Here is an 18,048-nt window from a genome sequence, read left to right on the forward strand (position 1 = left end):
TCACTGGTCTGTCTTAACACATACCGTTCTACCTGGCCTAACAAAAATGACAGAACAGTTTACTGAAGACTTGGTTATTGTGCCAGCTGGTCGACAACACACTGCAAGGTGGGGACAGCATCCCACAAAAGGAAGTATGTGCTGTTAACTGTAATCAATATATAGTGCTCTTTTTCCATCAGAACACCGAGCTCTGGGAAGGAGTGAAAGTATAAACAGGCTCGTCACTATTATGCCAAATGACTCATGCAAACACAGTATTTCCCATGGGTGTACATGAGATCGCAGCTTATGTAGATGTCTTGATCCTCAAGATAACGTTTGCACCAAGGTACATAAAAATGATTCCAGTCAACTGGAAGTTGAGACTGAAACCTGGCTATCATAAAATATTCTCTTTGTCTTGGGAATCACGCACTTTTACCACTATTGTGTCCATGGAAGTTTTCTTTCTTCCCTGATCTATTACTCTCTACTTTCCTTCTTTATTTATTCTGGTTGACACAGTCCAGCTTTTCTTCATCTATGGACTATTGTCTTTCTTCAGCTGTGAAAAATCTTTACTCATTATCTCTTTATAAATTCCCTCTTTTCCATTCTTATTATTTACTTCTGGGACCCAGTGCTGATTAGCGTTGCATTAACTCCCTTATTCTCCATATGCTTTCGTATTTGCTCTTCTTTATTGTCCTGTGATGCATTTTCTTTCAGATATATGTTCTAGTTTATACATTCTCTCTTTGCCTACATCTAATCTTTTTATAACCCATCCATTCAGTATTTTATCATTTTTGATAGCCTTTGGTTGGTAGAACAATTTGGCAGGATTCCACATTCATTCGTCTATTTTATGCATGGTTTTATTCTAAATCTATTATTTCTAATTATTTTTTAAAACTGAATTCCTTGGTTTGTTTATATATATTATCTTTGTTTATGTTAGCTTTCACTCACAGTGTCGTGTTTTATCAGCTTTAATTATCATCTAATAATGGTTGATTAATTTTAATTTAAAATTTTTGAACTCTTGTGGCTTAAAGACATACTTTTGTTGAAAATAATATCTACTGGAATCCAGAAGGCAAAACCCACCTGCTACTACTTTATTTCTCCCAAAGCAGTTGCAGCTTCACGCCTGAGTCTCAGATTTAGCACCTCTACCTTACAGCCTGGTGTTATCTGGGAAGCCACACTGCTTAAAGTCAAATCAGTTCCCTAACCTAGCTATGTGGCCCATTGGGCTTCTTCTCAGGACTAAAGAACAATAAAAACATTGTGCCAGGTATTTAAACCTTAACAGTTAGCATTCACAGTTAGCATTTGAATGCACATTTATTGATCTATAATGAAGTCTATATATTGCTCCATACACATCTGTCTTTACTCCCATAACTACCAAATTCAAGTTGTCTGACATTTGTAGAGAGTATCGCAGTGAACAACAGTTAACATTTGTGCAATGTTTTCTACACTCCCAAAACTGTTCTAAGCACTTTACATTCATTATCCCATTTAATAAAATAATCATCCAAGGAGGTGTTTGCTATTATTATTATTGACATTTTATGGGCAAGAAAACGGAGACTTAATTTAAATAACTTACTCGAAGTTATTCAGATAACAAGTGGCCAGTCAAGTTATAGAACTCCAGCTGTTTGATTCTCAATCCAATGTGTGATTTATTTTTATTTTTATTTTTTTTGAGACAGAGTCTTGCTCAGCCACCTAGGCTGGAGTGCAGTGGTGAAATCTTGGCTCACTGCAGCCACTGTCTCATGGGTTCAAGCAATTCTCCCATCTCAGATTCCTGGGTACATGGGATTATATGCACTCGCCATTATGCCAGGCTAATTTTTGTGTTTTAGTAGAGAAGCAGTTTCACCGTGTTGGCCACGCTGGTCTTGAACTCCTGACCTCAGGTGATCCGTCCTCCTTGGCCTCCCAAAGTACTAGGATTACAGGCATGAGCCACCATGCCCAGCCAAATATTTTTAGTAGAATTACATTCGGCATAAAGTTATAAGTGAACCATTTAATCAATTTTGACAAACGCATATCAATATGAAGAATATTTCAACCCCCAGAAATCTCCACCCATTAAGGAGGAGCTTTGCTTTGTAATCTAGCATCATAAATTAGTTTTGTCTATTCAAGACTTTCAAGTAAACTGGATCATACAATATGTAGTTTGGGGGTCTGGGTTATTTTACTCAGACACAAAATTTTGAGATTTATCCATTTTGTTGCATATTCAACAATCCATTCTTTTTTTTTTAATGATAGATATTATTTTACTGATTGGATATACTAGAGTTTGACAATTCACTTTCCTTTTGATGCACATCTGGGTGATTTCCAATTTGGGGTTTGTCAAGAATCGTGAAGGGTCTAAGAGTTTACCCAACATGTGTTAAGTTAGGTCAACATAGTTTCATGAGTGACAGCTGAAGATATGGGACCCCTGGGTCAGAGCCAAGCATGGGAACAAGCACATTCATTGTTTGCACTGGGCTCCTCCCACAACTCCCTCAGATCCAGTGGGGGTAATGCAGAGTGGTCTATGTGGATGAAGAAGTCACAGTGGGTTTGTGTTATATCAGTCAAACTCTGAAATTCAGAAGCTCAAATTTTTTATAAAGGAATTTAAGAAAACCTATCTGACCTTGTTTCTAGATAGAGATGTTAGTTTATTATAATTGCTAGTAAGCAAACTTCTCTGTGCTCCATAGGGATACCCTATCTGTACCTTCTGAGACTATTTGCTACAGAAACATCTTAAAAAGATAATCAGTGCCCCTACTTGCAAAATAAGCAGAAACAAGAGAGGCCAATGGAGGACTCTCCCCACCCCCAACAGGGCTATTAAGAATAAGCCAGTGTGAACATTTCTGCAGAAGAGTTTTGTAGACACATGTTTTCATTTCTCTCGGATAAATGCTTAGGAGTAGAGTTGCGTAGCACAGATCTGTATGTGCTTAACTTTTAAAGAAGTATTCTAAAGTTATAGCATTTACATTCTAATAGCAACACATAAAATGCTGGCTCCTCCATACCTTCTCTGATGTTAGATGTTATCAATCTTTTTCATTTTATTTCTGTGTAGTAGAATTTCATTGTGGTTTAATTTTCATTTCTCTGGTGAATGACAATGAGCATTTTTCTTCTATGCCTACTGGCCTATTGTATGAGATCTAACAGCTTTCCTTGCTAAACATCTTAGAAGCTGAACATCCCAGGTTACGTAAATTTTCTACTGGAAGGACACAGTAGTTCAGAAGGCCACAGGTTAGTGTCTGAATATGGCCACAATTTTATTATTTATTTTAAAGGATATTATTGACTGAAACCACTAAATTATACTTCATAAGAATCACAATATCTTCCAAGTATTTTTTCATTTTTAATTTTAGATTTACTTATTTATTTAAGATCAGGTCTCTCTATATTGCCCAGGCTAGCCTTGAATTTCTGGGCTCAAAGCAATCCTGCCTCAGCCTTTGAGTAACTGGAACTACAGGCACGTACCACCATGCCCAAGTTGTAAACTGCAGCTAATTCTGTGCCATTTAATAAATATTTTAAGGAGCCAGTTAGAGCATAATTTCTCTTTTGTGGTTTCCAAAATGAGCTGAAGGAAACAGCTTATAAGATGTTTAAAGCATATTTTCCTAAGGGTTTAAACTTTTTACAGGGAAAAATTAGGCATTGCTTATGTTTTATTTTTAAATTATGTTAACTCTTTAATGATAGGGAGATGCTACTTCTATGTATCATTGTTTATTGTTTACAAGAATGAAGCAAAATATTTTGGTTCAAATTCCAGCGCTGCCAGATGCTAGCCAAGTGACTGTTTGGCAAGCCCCTTAATAAACCTCTGAAAACTTTGCTTTTATCTTTCTCTTTAGCAGATTGTAAATATTACCAGCTCTACCAACTCTGAGTTTTAGGGAGGATCAAATGACATGGGGGTATTAAAACAATTTAAAGACTCTAAAGTGTATCTCATAAAAAAGATAAATCTGTACTCAAACATATGGAAAAATATTCTATCTTGCAAGTTTTCCAAGAAAGACAAATCACAATAGAGATAACATTTTAGTAGTTTCACCAGTGGCTGAATAAATTAGTAGAGTACTTTCAGAAAACGGCTTAACAATATATTTCAATTGTCCAAAAATGTTTATACTCTGAACTAGTAATGATATAAATAGGTCATGTGCATTTTATTGTCATTTACCAAAGGCTTCCTATGTCAGGTATTGGACTAAGCACTTTACATGTATTAATTCATTTAGTGCTTCTTAAAACGCAAAACAAAACAAAGCTCTATGAAGTAATTATTATCATCAACACTGTACAAGTGAGAAAACAAGCACAGAGTTGTAAAGTCACTTGTGTTAGGCTTCATAGCTAATGAGGTCAGAACTAAAATTGATTCAAGGTGATTTAGCTTCCAAGTCCCTGTTCGTTACTACTCTATCTAACAACTTCTAGAAATACATCCCAAGAAAGCAATCCTCCAAAAAAGAAGAAGCAAGAGGTACTGAGTTATGTCTTGATGTGTTTTAAACATACTTGCAAACCTCATAATAATTTTAGTAAAATTTCTGCAAACAATAGTATATGAAGTCACTGGGTTATTATATAACACTTTAAATAATCAAGAAAATTAACAACAGGTATAGTGTATATGTTTCATAAAATAAAAAATTTAAAAAAAGGTTTAAAGGTACCTGAATTTCTTCTTATTAATTATGCTGGGGTAACAGGATTATCCGAATTGGAGGTTCTGCCTGTGCTAACATTGTAAGTTTCCCCATTTTTTGTTGAAGTGTATAGAAATCATTAGGACAAGTAGGTATTGGACATCTAAAATCTGACTGCATGGCTGTTAAGGACCACACAGGACCCTAAGTGGTATGAACACATCTTCCCATGAGTGACAAGACCAGGACCACAAATCCAAGCAATATAATGAGCAGTTATTTCTTTTCATGACTAAGCACTCATGAATAGTTTTTTTTTTTTTTGAGATGAAGTCTTGCTCTGTGGCCCAGGCTGGAGTACAGTGATGTCATCTCGGTTCACTGCAGCCACTGCCTCCTGGGCTCAAGCAATTCTCGTGCCTCCGTTTCCTGAATAGCTGAGTAGCTGGGACTATAGACGTGTGCCACCATGCCCAGCTACTTTCTGTATTTTTAGTAGAGATGGGGTTTCACCATGTTGGCCATGACGGTCTTGATCTCCTGACTTCGTGATCCATCCCCTTCGGCCTTACACAGTGCTGGGATTAGAGGCATGAGCCACCATGCCCAGCCCATGAATAATACACTCTTCATGAGTAAGCATTCATAAATAGTATAGTCATTCACCATTTGAATGAAAGAACACATACTATTGTGTTAAAATCACAAGAAAATTAAAAACGGGTGAACAATCAAACAGGCTGTCCCAGGAGAAGACAAGTCAACTCACAGGCACGCTCCCAGATTTATGACATCTGCAAATTTCTCCATCAGAGAATTGAAAGCTCTTTTTCAAGGACAGTCTTTTCTTTTGCCCACATTCTTCCCCTACTCTGGGATAACAAAATAACTAGTCGTTGAATGGCATGAATAGACTCCTTGGTGGACCAACTCAAAAGAGCACAAAGCCTAGAGCAGTGAGCTCCTTTCAGAGACTCATGTTTTCTGTCCCAAAACACAGAAGCCTGTATACATATATGTCACTACATATCTTTTCAGCTGCTGTAGTGGCTGATGCTGGGTCCTAAATGTCTTGCACACAGTTTTCACTATGAGGGGTCTCAACCCAGGTGGACAACTTGGAACAAAAGAAACAAAAGGCAACTTAAGGCTTTGAAGTCTGCCAGACCTTGTTTTGGATTCTGGCTCTCCTACTTTCTAACTGGCGACCAACCATAAGCATGTCATGTCATTAACCTCCCTGAGCCTGAGCTGCCATTTTATGTTGTATGATCCTCGTGCAGATTGCTATGCCTTCCTGAGCTTCCATTTACTTATTTATAAAATAGCAAACATAATCTCAGAGGGGTGCTGTGAGGAGTAAAATAGTTCAAATGGGTTTCATTTTTCTCAACTAAAAATTGTGGCTAAAAATGGGACTTTTGAAGATCACTATCATCTGTGCCAAGTGCTTCAGTGAGTGACTGACACATAGCAAAGTGTTCAACAAATAGTGCTTACTGCGCTTTTTAAAAAGATGCACAACATTATAATCTTCAGTGTAAAACTTGTAAAAATATAAAATTTTTATTTACTTTGATTTGTATTCACCTACAGGAAAGGTGCTTACAGGAAGAAACATCATCATTTAAGGAATAACCTAGTAAGCATGGGTTATTTTATTATTTTTACTATTAGAGTTTTAACCCTGTATGTAATTTTTTCTTTGTAACACCTAAAATGCAATAATTATTCACTTACGAGCATAAAAAATGATCAGTGCGGAAAAAATGTGGTCAAAACTGAGAGGCTGATACATTTCTTAGTCCTCTATTCTTGCAAATTCATTTTAAAGACACAAATGGCTAATATATTACAGTTTATTGCATTTTGGGATTTTCACATTTCTCCTTAAAGTGGAACACTTGTCAACTCAAATATATGCAGATGTTGTTCATTTCTTTTTGTGTCTTGCAGAAAAGGACATAATGGGCTTATGAAACATTTATCACATGCAGCCCAAAAGATCCTACAAAGCCTCTGATTGAATCCATTTGCCCAGATAGTCTTCAAACAAAAGATGACACTTCAGTGCTTGTAAGTGCAGCAAGCTGAGCACCTTCCGGAAAACATAAGCACAAATCACCTGCTCCTCCTCCTTCAGTCTGATCAATTGCATTGAAATGTTTTATGAAAAGCAGATTTTTGATTTTAAGCGTGGAATAGTAAAATTGGTAGTTTCTCAACAACCACTTGTAGTTCGAAAACAAGTAGCTTCTCACCAACTACTTGTTAAACTCCTACTCTAAGCCTGATACTGGCCTAGGGGTATGGATGTGAAGATGGGGATAAACGGAGATGTGAACAGCTGATTTTATGGAGCTTGAAGCCAGGTGCTGGAGAGAGACATTCACCTCATATGCATACTAAGGAGCACAGTGTCACAAATAGGCAAGTGTCTCTCAGAAGGAAAGGAAGGTGGGAGAGCAGATAGTTAAGAACCTGTCTGCCATGACTGGCTCAGGGCAACTCACTTACCATTCACTTGTTGAGTAATTAAATGAGCAAGAGAATACATGATTAAATGAATGTATGTGATTAGTCATTGGGATTATTAAATTTTTCTTATTGGTAGCTACACTCTCAGGCCTAGATCCTAGACCTGAAGGAGCTTCAGTGGAGACTTCCTTAAAGAGGTGACACTGAGATGTGAAGGGTGAGTGGTTGTCAAAAGCTGTATTGGGAAAAAAAAATTCAGGCAGAGGAATAGCATATACAAAGGCCCTATGGCAAGAAAAATCCAGATGCCTTCAGAGAACTAGGCCATAGAGTCTCAGGAGTATGAGATAGGGCCTTGCTACCAGGTGCCCTATAGACCATGCTGAGGTTTTAGTCTAGTAGAAACAATGTATGACCACTGAAATGTCTTAAATATTGAGGAATTAGTTTTACATGTTAAAAATAGCACCAATCTAGATTTTTAGTGCTTCTTAAAACTAAATAACAATTATTTGGTAATCTCAAAATTCATCCAAGGAAAGAAAGAAGAGGAGTGATTTACAGTCACCTTAAAAGCCACACAGTCAGACATTAGAAGTCCAATAACTACTTGTTGTAGTGATTTCTGTAAACTTCAGCATGAAAGGAGAACTGTTTCAGCTTGGTTCTTGGCATCTTTTTCTTTGTACTCTTTTGTATTTTTTTAAAGATGTAACTGTTATAAACTTGACCATAACTTGTGTGTGACAGCCGCATTTTTTCCTCCAAGAAAAAAGCAACAGCATCTTGTAATCCAACATTTTCCTTCCATAGTAAATTGCCCACTTCTGCCAGTGCATTGGACCACTTTGGTAGCTCAATTTACAACTGCTACTCCAAAACTGCTATGAGTTTCCTTAAAGGTATTATTTTGTACCACCTTGGTTTCACACTATTTCAGTCTCCACCATCTGCTTTAACAAGGCTGCTGGCTTGTGTCTGCCCTACCCTAAATGGGCAGAAAGTCCCAAGGGAATGAGATATATTCAGATAGAATTTCAGTCAGCACTACAATTCCCTGCCTCTGAGACAAGGGGTTTGAGCTCTGTCTTTTCTCTTTGTACAAACTGCCAGCTTTTTATCAATATAACAAAGTTTGAACATAAACTGGAAAATACTGCCCTATTTCAATTTCAGGAAAGGAGAGAAGAAACAAGGTCAGCTCGCTTCTCCACAACAGCTGTTTATCAATGCGAACCCAAAGGGGTCCATCCAGGATCATTATCAAATATGTTCTACTAAGAGCCTTTAGGTGCCTGGTGTCACAGACTGAAAAAAATTGCTATAAAAGCAAAACCACGAAGATACTGAAAAATGAGAAAGTACCTATTTGTGTTCAGTATTTCAAGGATCTTGGGAGGCAACTAGGCATGAGAGGAGAAACAGCATAGGGAGAAATAAGCTCTATGTACCAGTGGGTTGATCCATCCAAACCACAATTTCATCATATATATAATGGAAATAAGAAGCTCTCATGGACAGTCAGGGCTGCTGTGATCATCTCTGCTGACTACATATTCCTGGAAAAATTGTTTACTGTTATTTTCTAGCTCAGCCTCTCACTTTTTCTTGTAATTATTTTGCACATCTGCGTTTGGTTTTTTCTTCTGCCTCCTGTACTGGAATAAAAGCTTCCTGAAAACAAAAACCTTGCCTGTGTTGTCTGGCTCAGCATAGACACTAGCCCAGTGCAGCTCACTGTCATTCACTTGCTGGGTAATCAAATGAGTGACAGAGTATGTAATTAAATGGATGTATGCAATTGGTTGTTGGAATTATTAAATTTTTCTTGATGGTAGCTATACTCAGAGAAGTCATAAAGTGTCTCCAAGGTTGTTGTCTTTTGTATTTACCTGTAAAAAAGAGGGCATTACTTACTCTGACTATCTCACAAGGCTGATATGGGGATCAAGAAGAATAGCATAAACATATACAAGTGTCTTTGTTATAAGGCAACAGGTATTTAAGGTAAAGGAAGGATCATGTTTTATATGAAAATAATGTTTTATAGGAAACATGGTCTATTTAAATCATGAAGGGGCCTGTCTTTTTTTTTTTTCTTTAAACAAAAGCCAAAAGTAGGATCAGTCACCACTATCAACAAAGACAACCACAACAATGGCACCTAAACCCACTGAGCACCCTCTGTCCCTACCAGATATTGCTCTATTTAATTCTTGTGAATGAGCCCATATAGTAGTGACTGTTGTTATCCCTGCTTTACAGATGAGGGGATGGGAAAGACCATTGAGAACTTCCTGAGTAACTTGCCCATGGTGACACTGCCGCAGAAACAGCTGGGATTCAAACCCAGGCAACCTGACTGGAGTCTTAACTTTTTTCATGAACCAATTAGTGATACTGAAGCAGGCAGCTTGAACACAGTCTTTCTACACCAGAGACGCCATACTTAAAGCCAGCACCCAGCTTTCAGTGCCCAGGATGGTAAACAATAAATACTATTTGAGGATGAAAATGAAAAAATTAGCAGCCTCCATATGTGTTCGCCCACATACCTGAATCTCCTCTTCACAAAATCAGGGAGACAAAGTTAGAAGAGGCTCTAGAAAGCTTTCATCTGGGTTTATATATATAGTTGATATTTATTTTGTGATCACATTTTATTCTGTAGGAAAATGAATTTTAATGCTGCACACATCATAAAAACCTAAAATGCTTTCAGTATCCATATTTCTCTTTGGTGGGTGGGGGTGGGAGGAGAAAACCTCTATTGCTAGAAACTTTTCTAAGGAAGGCTATAATCTATTCTAACTTGCTTGATGATACTTGATAAGTCATTCCACAACACTTTCTTATACCTACTAAAATGACTCTAAACATCCAATTTATAATATTTCTATTGCTTATAAGAGGCACTTTGTTTACAAGAACTGTTGCTGAAAATACGCATATGCATTAATTCCCCTAGTTCAGGAATTCCTTCTCATTAACAGCCAAGCCTGACAGACTTTCTGAATATGGAAAGGCCGTAACTCCCAATTTTAAAGACATTGCCTGTTGGAGTTAATGAGAAAGAAATGACACACAGCTCAAATAATTACGGCTTCTAGCATTTATGGAAAGAGCTTTGCCTGAATACTTCCAGGCTTTCAAGTTGGTGTTCCACTGCTTGGCTTGATTCTGCACAGAATTAAACACAGTTGCCATGGGTGACTTAAAGTGCTGTATGGCAAGAAAAAAACTGAGGGATGTGCTCTGAATTAAAAAAGTATTCAGTAGAGACCCCTTTTTATGCTTTGAAGTATTGATGGCAGAAGGAAAAAAATGCAGGGTCCATCTATAAACCTCTATTCCATAAGGCTGAAGATAATCAGTCTCCACTTGGGCATCTGGTCAAGATTTGGGAAAACTAAGTTTGTGAGTAAATCAAGGATCTCGCTTGCCATCCATCTACTTTGGTGGTACTTTGGTTAGTGTCATATGGCAACATTTTAACATATTAATATATCAGCAAATGTGCCTTTTATTTCCTCTCCACTATTTATTTTCTAACCATGGTAGTTTCAGAACTCTTTGTCATTGCTTTCGGGAAAAAAGGTTAAAATAAAACACAGAAGAACAATGGAAATAAAAAGGAAATAATAATAATTTAAAAAGGAGTGACACTTGTGTTCTAAAAGCTAGTGTTATGTGGTCAGTACTTGGCTCTGCACTTCAAAAATACTGAAGTATTCAGTACATGAAGTATATGCCATATACAAAAAATTTGGAAGAATATGATCGAATCTAAATTAGTCTCCTCTCCAAGCCTGTAATCAAGACATTCAGGGGCCACCGATGAGAAGAGAAAACTAAGGGGTTATGTAAAACTTAAATGCTGGCATAAGCTCCTGAAGAGCTCCTAGTCTCTGCAGAGTTGGTCAGTACAGTTGCCACTAGGCACACGTGGCTGTTTACATTTTAAATAATTTAAAAGGTCAGTTCTTTAGTTGCACTAGTCATGCTTCAAGTGCTCAACAGTCAGATAAAAAATTTCTATCATTGTAAAAGTTTCCATTGGCCAATGCTGGTTTAAAGAAAGGGATCATTTGTTTATTGTTCACTTGTTTATATATTGTGGCTACCTTGTGTTATGGGAACAGGGTAGTTATGTCAGAAACAGTCTGATTCATGAAGCCTAAAATATTTACTTCCTGTTCTTGACAAGGAAAGTTCACTGACCTGATCTAAAGGGATAGCACATTGAGCAAAAGTTTTACTGTGATGGCCCTATTTTTTGTGTGTTTGAGACAAGGTCTTGCTCTGTCACCCAGGCTAAAGTGCAGTGGCATGATCACAGCTCACTGCAGTCTCAACTACTTGGGCTCAATTTATCCTCCCACCTCAGCCTCCTAATGTAAGTAGCTGGGACCACAGATGGGTGTCACCACTTTTGGCTAATTTTTTGCTGTTTGTAGAGGCAGAGTCTTACTATGTTGCCTGAACTTTGACTCTATTTTTTAAATACAGTATTAAAAAGATATTTTAGGTTGGGCACAGTGGCTCACACCTGTAATCCCAACACTTTGGGAAGCCAAGGGGGGGCATATCACTTGAGGTCGGAAGTTTGAGACCAGCCTGACCAACATGGAGAAACCCTGTCTCTACTAAAAATACTAAATTAACTGGGCATGGTGGTGCACCCCTGTAATCTCAGCTACAGGGAGGCGGGGGCTGAGGCAGGAGATTCACTTGAACCTGGGAGGCGGAGGTTGTGGTGGGCCGAGATCACGCCATTGCACTCCAGCCTGGGCAACAAGAGTGAGACTCCATCTCAAAAAAAAAAAAAAAAAAAAAAAAAAAAAAAAAAAAAAAAAAAAAAAAAAAAAAAAGAAAAAAAAAAAGTAAAAAAGTATTTTAATCCTTTAAAAAAACAAAAAACTGAAGAGCTCCTAGGCTCCAGAACCTCCAGCAACCTTGGTCATAGGAAGGACCTGGAGGTCATCAAAACCTTAGCTGTACCTGGAGAGGCTCTGAGGTCGGGACCAAGAATCCATGATACAGTAACCTTCACATCTTCACTACTAAGGGCAGGAATGGACAAGATGCATTCCTGGAGATGGATTCATGGCCAGTGAAAAATCATGCATGCCAAAGGCTCAGAGCAAAGCCTCATAGAAAATGTTCATGCCATGGGCTTTAAAAAAAAATCTCTTCGTAACTAAGATCCAGGCTTGCAGGCTATGTGAGGTAAATGATTTTAAAAAGATTGATTACATTTCTAATAAATATTGGAATGGATATTTGAAAAACAAAGTGAAAGTATAGAAAACAACAAAAAGTTCAATTTTTTGCACTTGTAATTTTATGACCTGAGATTTGTATCTATTACAATACACAACCATACAGAAGGCTATGCTAATTATTGCTCTCAGAATTAAGAATTATCTAATCATCTTGCTATTTTCTCCTAGACATATCCAGTGGAAGAATTGGCAATTAACATAGGTGGCGATATGTTTCCCTTGCAAAGAGGTTAAATTTTTGTTGTTAAATGCCTTTAAAAAATTTTATTGATTTTTAAATAATACAAGAAGATAAACTTTCATATTTAAGTGACTTAAAAGCAAAGCCATAGAGCTAGCATGATATTTAATATGATTTAATATTACAATAAAGTCTATTTTTAACAATTATTTATGAAAAGCTAAAGTCTAGAAATATAATCACCTTTTATGGGCATGGAATTTTTATTCAATATCTTATGTTCCAAAAAGCATTTAAAGAGGTTTTCCAAAAACAATGGGGATTTTAGATGTGACATTCAGACCATTTTAATTTGAAGAATCCTATGTTACTTGGTATTCCATGTATCTAAGTGTTATTAGCAAACTTACCCAAACATTTGCTGTAGAATATCTTACTAAATCCACAAAGTTATATACATTAGCCTTTCTATGAGGATTTAGTATTTATTTAGCATTCATTTTTAAATAAATGAATTAATAAACAAGCACAAATTCTTAATAATTTGTCACATTTCCAGTTCTCACAATTAGAAACCAGCAATTTATGGAGGTATGTAGGGGAAGATTTAAGGGTAATGGCAGTAAGAGAGATGTCAACCAAGACTCTGATATTTAGAGATGAGTCCGAGAATAAAAAATTTAACAAAGGACCATATTAACACATAATCCTATAATGCATACTCCCAGAGATTAAATCATAATTAGTCTCTGACAAGCCTCTGTTTAAGAAAGCACAAAGGTGTAAAAATGCGTTTGGCATTGCTTCTCATCAAAAAGGTTTCAAAAAGTCTAGAGTACCAAACGGTCAGACATTTTGTTGTGGATTTTTCAATCATGCTAAGTAAATTAGCAATAAAACACCTATGTGACAATTAAAGGTCAATTCAAAATAGAATAATAAAATGACTGAGTATAAAAACTAATGAGTATAATCATCAATTATTTCTGCACATATATTCTGAGCACTTGACTTTAAGTATAATTCCTTTGTCTTGATAGTCTTGTTAATGAATTATATAGGCTCTAATGAGCCAAGTCCTGGTGAAAAGAAATGATAAGAAATACATGGCTTATTCATTAACAGTGTTTATCAACAGGCTTGTTTTTAGCTCCACTGAAAAAGAGAACTTAAACTATTAGCTCCGAGAAGTGAGGTGTAAAGAAAAACACAGCTTAAGAATACTGAACTTCCAAACTGTAGACATTTATCAGAGTACACTCTTTAGCCCTTGATATCTTTCAACAGTAAACAGGGGTTGATTAGGGACACAAATCAAAACTGAATTTGCTTATTGTGTGACTTGAAAGCCTTAGCAATGAAACATGAAGGATTGTTACAAAAAAAAGTCACCATTTTATTCACCTTCTGTCATCTCAAAAGGAAAACAAATCTCTGAACGTTAAATTGTCCCATCATTAGATGATGGATTTGTAAATGGTGAGTTCCTACTTTTCAGCAAGGAGGTAACTCTAATAAATCAGTATTCAAGTGGCATTTCATACAACAATGATATTAGTTAGACAAATGTTCTGGCTAAGTCATGAGTTATGATTGATACGTCATAAGATGTTGCCCAGTCAGAGGCAAACATATTCATGTTCTCAAAAGCTTCTTCTGAGCTTAAAGAATGCATTTGGGAGCTAAGATATTCTATACTATTAGCTATGTAAGGATAAATCTTCTCAGAAAATGAGTAAACTTTGGGATAAGATAGGTTGAGTGTGAAAATCTTATAAATGCCATTATCTATGTAAGGATACAGCTCATCAGAAGAAAATGAGGAAACTTTGGAATATAACACTTTCTATAATGCAGAGTTTGTGTCCTAGTGTCATTGAACCTTGGGCACCCACTCTGTGTTACAGCACTAAAATTCCTTAAGCCTTGAGCTTCATGTTTCACTCATAGCATAACATTGTATGATGCCTATCTGCAAACTTTTTGATACTCAATACCTCACCCTATAATGTGCACCCCAGTAAACATTCTTGTCTATACGTATGTATTTGCTTTCTTATTGGAGTTGATAAACATCCTGATCTCTAAGGAGTGACAGATGAGAGGATCTTCATGAATTCCTCACAGGCCACTGAATTCAGCTCAGAACAGCAGAAAGCAATTTCCATTGTTAGCTATTACTGTGTGCTAAAAAAATTTCAGACCCTTTATATAAATTATTTAATCCACTCAACAATTTCGAATGTAAAGTTTGCTATTCTCATTTCAAAAATAAAAAAATGGCTTTGAGAGGTTAAAAAAAGAGACGTTATCCAAGCACTCACAGGCATGAGAGGCCATGGATGTCCTTAGAACAGCAGCGAGGTCTTTTTTATTACAAAACCTATGGTTTCTTAACCACTGTGGTATAATGATTTTTCTTACTCCAAGGTGGCCTCAATCTCTTTTTTCAGAAATGTCACTTCATTTGTGTAATGTTCCTGCTTTCCTTGACCATTAGTATCTCCACAGAAACATGTTATTCTCAAAGAGGTCATACTCTAAACTGGTCTTTGTGCCAGCAGCACCCTGGCAAGTCTCAAGGGTGGACACACTTAGCTGGTGGGCTGTGGGTAGGGGAACATAAATACAACCCAGAAAAAAAAATCACATCTGATATTTCTGCTTGCAAATGACAAATGGTATGTGGCAAAGTCTCTAGAAGAGATGACTGTGTGTATAGCTAGCACTGTCTCCATGAGAAAATGTAGCTCTTCCACAAAGTAGCATGAATGGTATTAGTGACTGTCAAATGGAGGTCGTGTTTTCTGTGACAGCTTGGACAACCATATACTTGCTGAACTGCATTTCACACTGTGATGACAGCCAACATATCCCACGAGTAGGATGGCTCACTGCCAATGCTCGATCTACATCAGCGGTTATTAGGCTACTCAGAAGGAAGGTAAGAGGAAGAATGTCTAGCTCTCGGGCTGGCACACCCTGGGATTCAGTATCAAGGAAAGTGGGGATGTTCTTGAAATACTAAAGAATGTGATAAAATCCCTTGCTTGGAGGAAACTTTAAGTGCGAACATGGATACTTTATAGAAATAAAGATTACATAGTTTTCCAGGTCCTTTTCTATAATAATTCATTCACATCTAGCCCCAAGTAAAATTATGATGTATGAACAGCTTATCTCATATTTTTAATGAATATTTTTCAATAATTATTATTCCTCTCATGACTTTGCATTTTCTTGTGATTTTAGAACTCATTGTTATACTCTGACCTCAGGAATTTACTCTCTCCAAATAGTATGTGTCACATTTCTCATCTTTAAAATTTGTCAAATGGCTGATTCAGTGCTGGTCTACTTACAGCTAATACATAACAATTGTAGTTTGGTATGGCTAAGGCGGCTACCCAGCCCAAAAGAAAAAAAAAAGGTTTACTTTTTAATTTGTGTTCACATCTTAAGAATGAATGTTGTATTAGTAAGACTTCCTTATTCTTTAGCACAGCCAAGTCCCAGAGAGAGCTCTGTGAATGGAGCTATGTTCTGCAGTCCTCAGATCAAAATATTCATTGTCTTCACGGTGCAGATCTTCAGTGCCAAACTACTAGCCTCCTCATCTGATTGCCTTTTCTAACGTGACTGTTCTGGTGTCTTAAAATCCAGTTACCAAAGCGCGTAACCAGGTTACCTGTCCCTCTGATTCTTCACTTCCAAATTGAAGTATACATAAATGCAATGATTTTTTAAACAGTATTTTTTGGAACACTATCAAAGAATGATATACATATGGTTGGATTTGGAAAAAGGAAGGACAAGAAAAACAAAACATGACCACCATACCAATAGGTGGAAAAGTAAGAGATACAGTGATGATAACAGTATCTAACTCCATTCCGTATGGTAGAGCTCATCACCAAGAAGGTAATGAGGAGGAAAGAAGAAAGGGGAGAACAGACAAATAATTTGGGGCCAACGGTAATTTAGTGAATGATTATAAATATCCACACGGAGGAAGCATGTTAGTTAGGAAGACACAAACACTTCCATTTCCATTTTTGTAAGGTAGAGGTTTGCATAATGACCTTACTAGTTTGTATAAACCCAAATTCTCAATGATCAACCCTAAAACATGGCTCCATATGAAACAGCCTGTGTTAAAACTCATAAAAGTCAGGGGTATGTTCTCAGATTGGGACAATTCTAACATCCATCTATCGATTCCACCTTCCAGACACTCTACAGGAAACGAAATGTCAGAAAGAACCCAGGAAAACTGCCATCAATCATCTACATACTTCTGGTACACGTGAATGTAACCCCTGTCATATAGACAAATTATCCAGATGTCAAACTAATTTTTGCAGTTTTCTACTTGAAAGCTTTGTGTCACCCAGGTCTAGTCAACATTAAATTAATATTTTCCCTTTTTCCCCAGTATTCTAAGGACCATAACTCTGAACTATTGCTATACAGCATGATCTGGAAAACATGGTTAATTTGACATTCCAGTTAACTGAATGATACCTTTAATATATGTATCATATTGATTTTGTACCATTATTTTTATTCATGTTTCTGGTCATATCTTATGTATTGCTCCTGTTTCTTGGAAACCTCATTGAGACTACATTTAAGTATCCTCATAGATTTCATGGTGTTCCTAATACCATGCATTACCTGATTAATAGATGCTTGTTGAGTGGATTAATCTACAACGTGTGGGTGACGGGTATTCAAACAGCTACAATGCAAAGACGGACCAGAGGCAGAAAGTATGTCCCACATGAATGTATGTATCTTTCTTGATCATACATAAAACATTTCAGCCCAGTTACCTTATTATACCTATAAGTCATCATTACAAATCTTAAATGCTATTTAAAGAGGTCTAGTTGATAAGAAGGTAGATCATGCCATACTCTGTGTAACACTCTTTCATGGTTGCCACTACTCTTAGGATAAAAGCCACAGCCTACATACATCCTAAAACGACTTAGTTCCTGACTCTCTCTCTACATCTGCAGCCTTGGCTAGTACATTCTCTCTAACTGTGTACTTCGGTCATGTTTTTTTCTGTTTTTCACATCCTCAGAAGCATAAAAATTCCTCCTACTGCAAGCCATTTACCATGTTTAATCAGAATTATCTAACTTCTTTTCCTTCCCTGACAAGCCAATGCCTATTCCTTCATTTTTTTCTTGACTCAGGTATCATTCTCTCAAAAGGGTCTTTTGCGACAGCTTCTACCTTCAACATGAGTAAAATTCCTTAGTTATATACCCTCATAACACTCATAACATGGACTGCAGTTTATAATTATGAATTTGTTTGGGATATCGCTGTAATAAAGTCAAATTCCTTTCACCAGACTCTGAGCAACATAGAAGCAGAGCTCTCA

At 36.8% G+C, this 18,048-nt stretch overlaps 1 protein-coding gene across 3 annotated transcripts in view; it reads right to left on the reverse strand.

The window, feature by feature from the left end:
- GRM7 (glutamate metabotropic receptor 7) overlaps positions 1 to 18,048 on the reverse strand; it is an 879,080-nt gene that overhangs the window by 328,366 nt on the left and 532,666 nt on the right. The gene's annotated exons all lie outside the window — the stretch shown is intronic.

Source organism: Cebus imitator, unplaced genomic scaffold (genome assembly GCF_001604975.1).
Source record: "Cebus imitator isolate Cc_AM_T3 unplaced genomic scaffold, Cebus_imitator-1.0 Scaffold302, whole genome shotgun sequence".
Classification (NCBI taxonomy): domain Eukaryota; kingdom Metazoa; phylum Chordata; class Mammalia; order Primates; family Cebidae; genus Cebus; species Cebus imitator.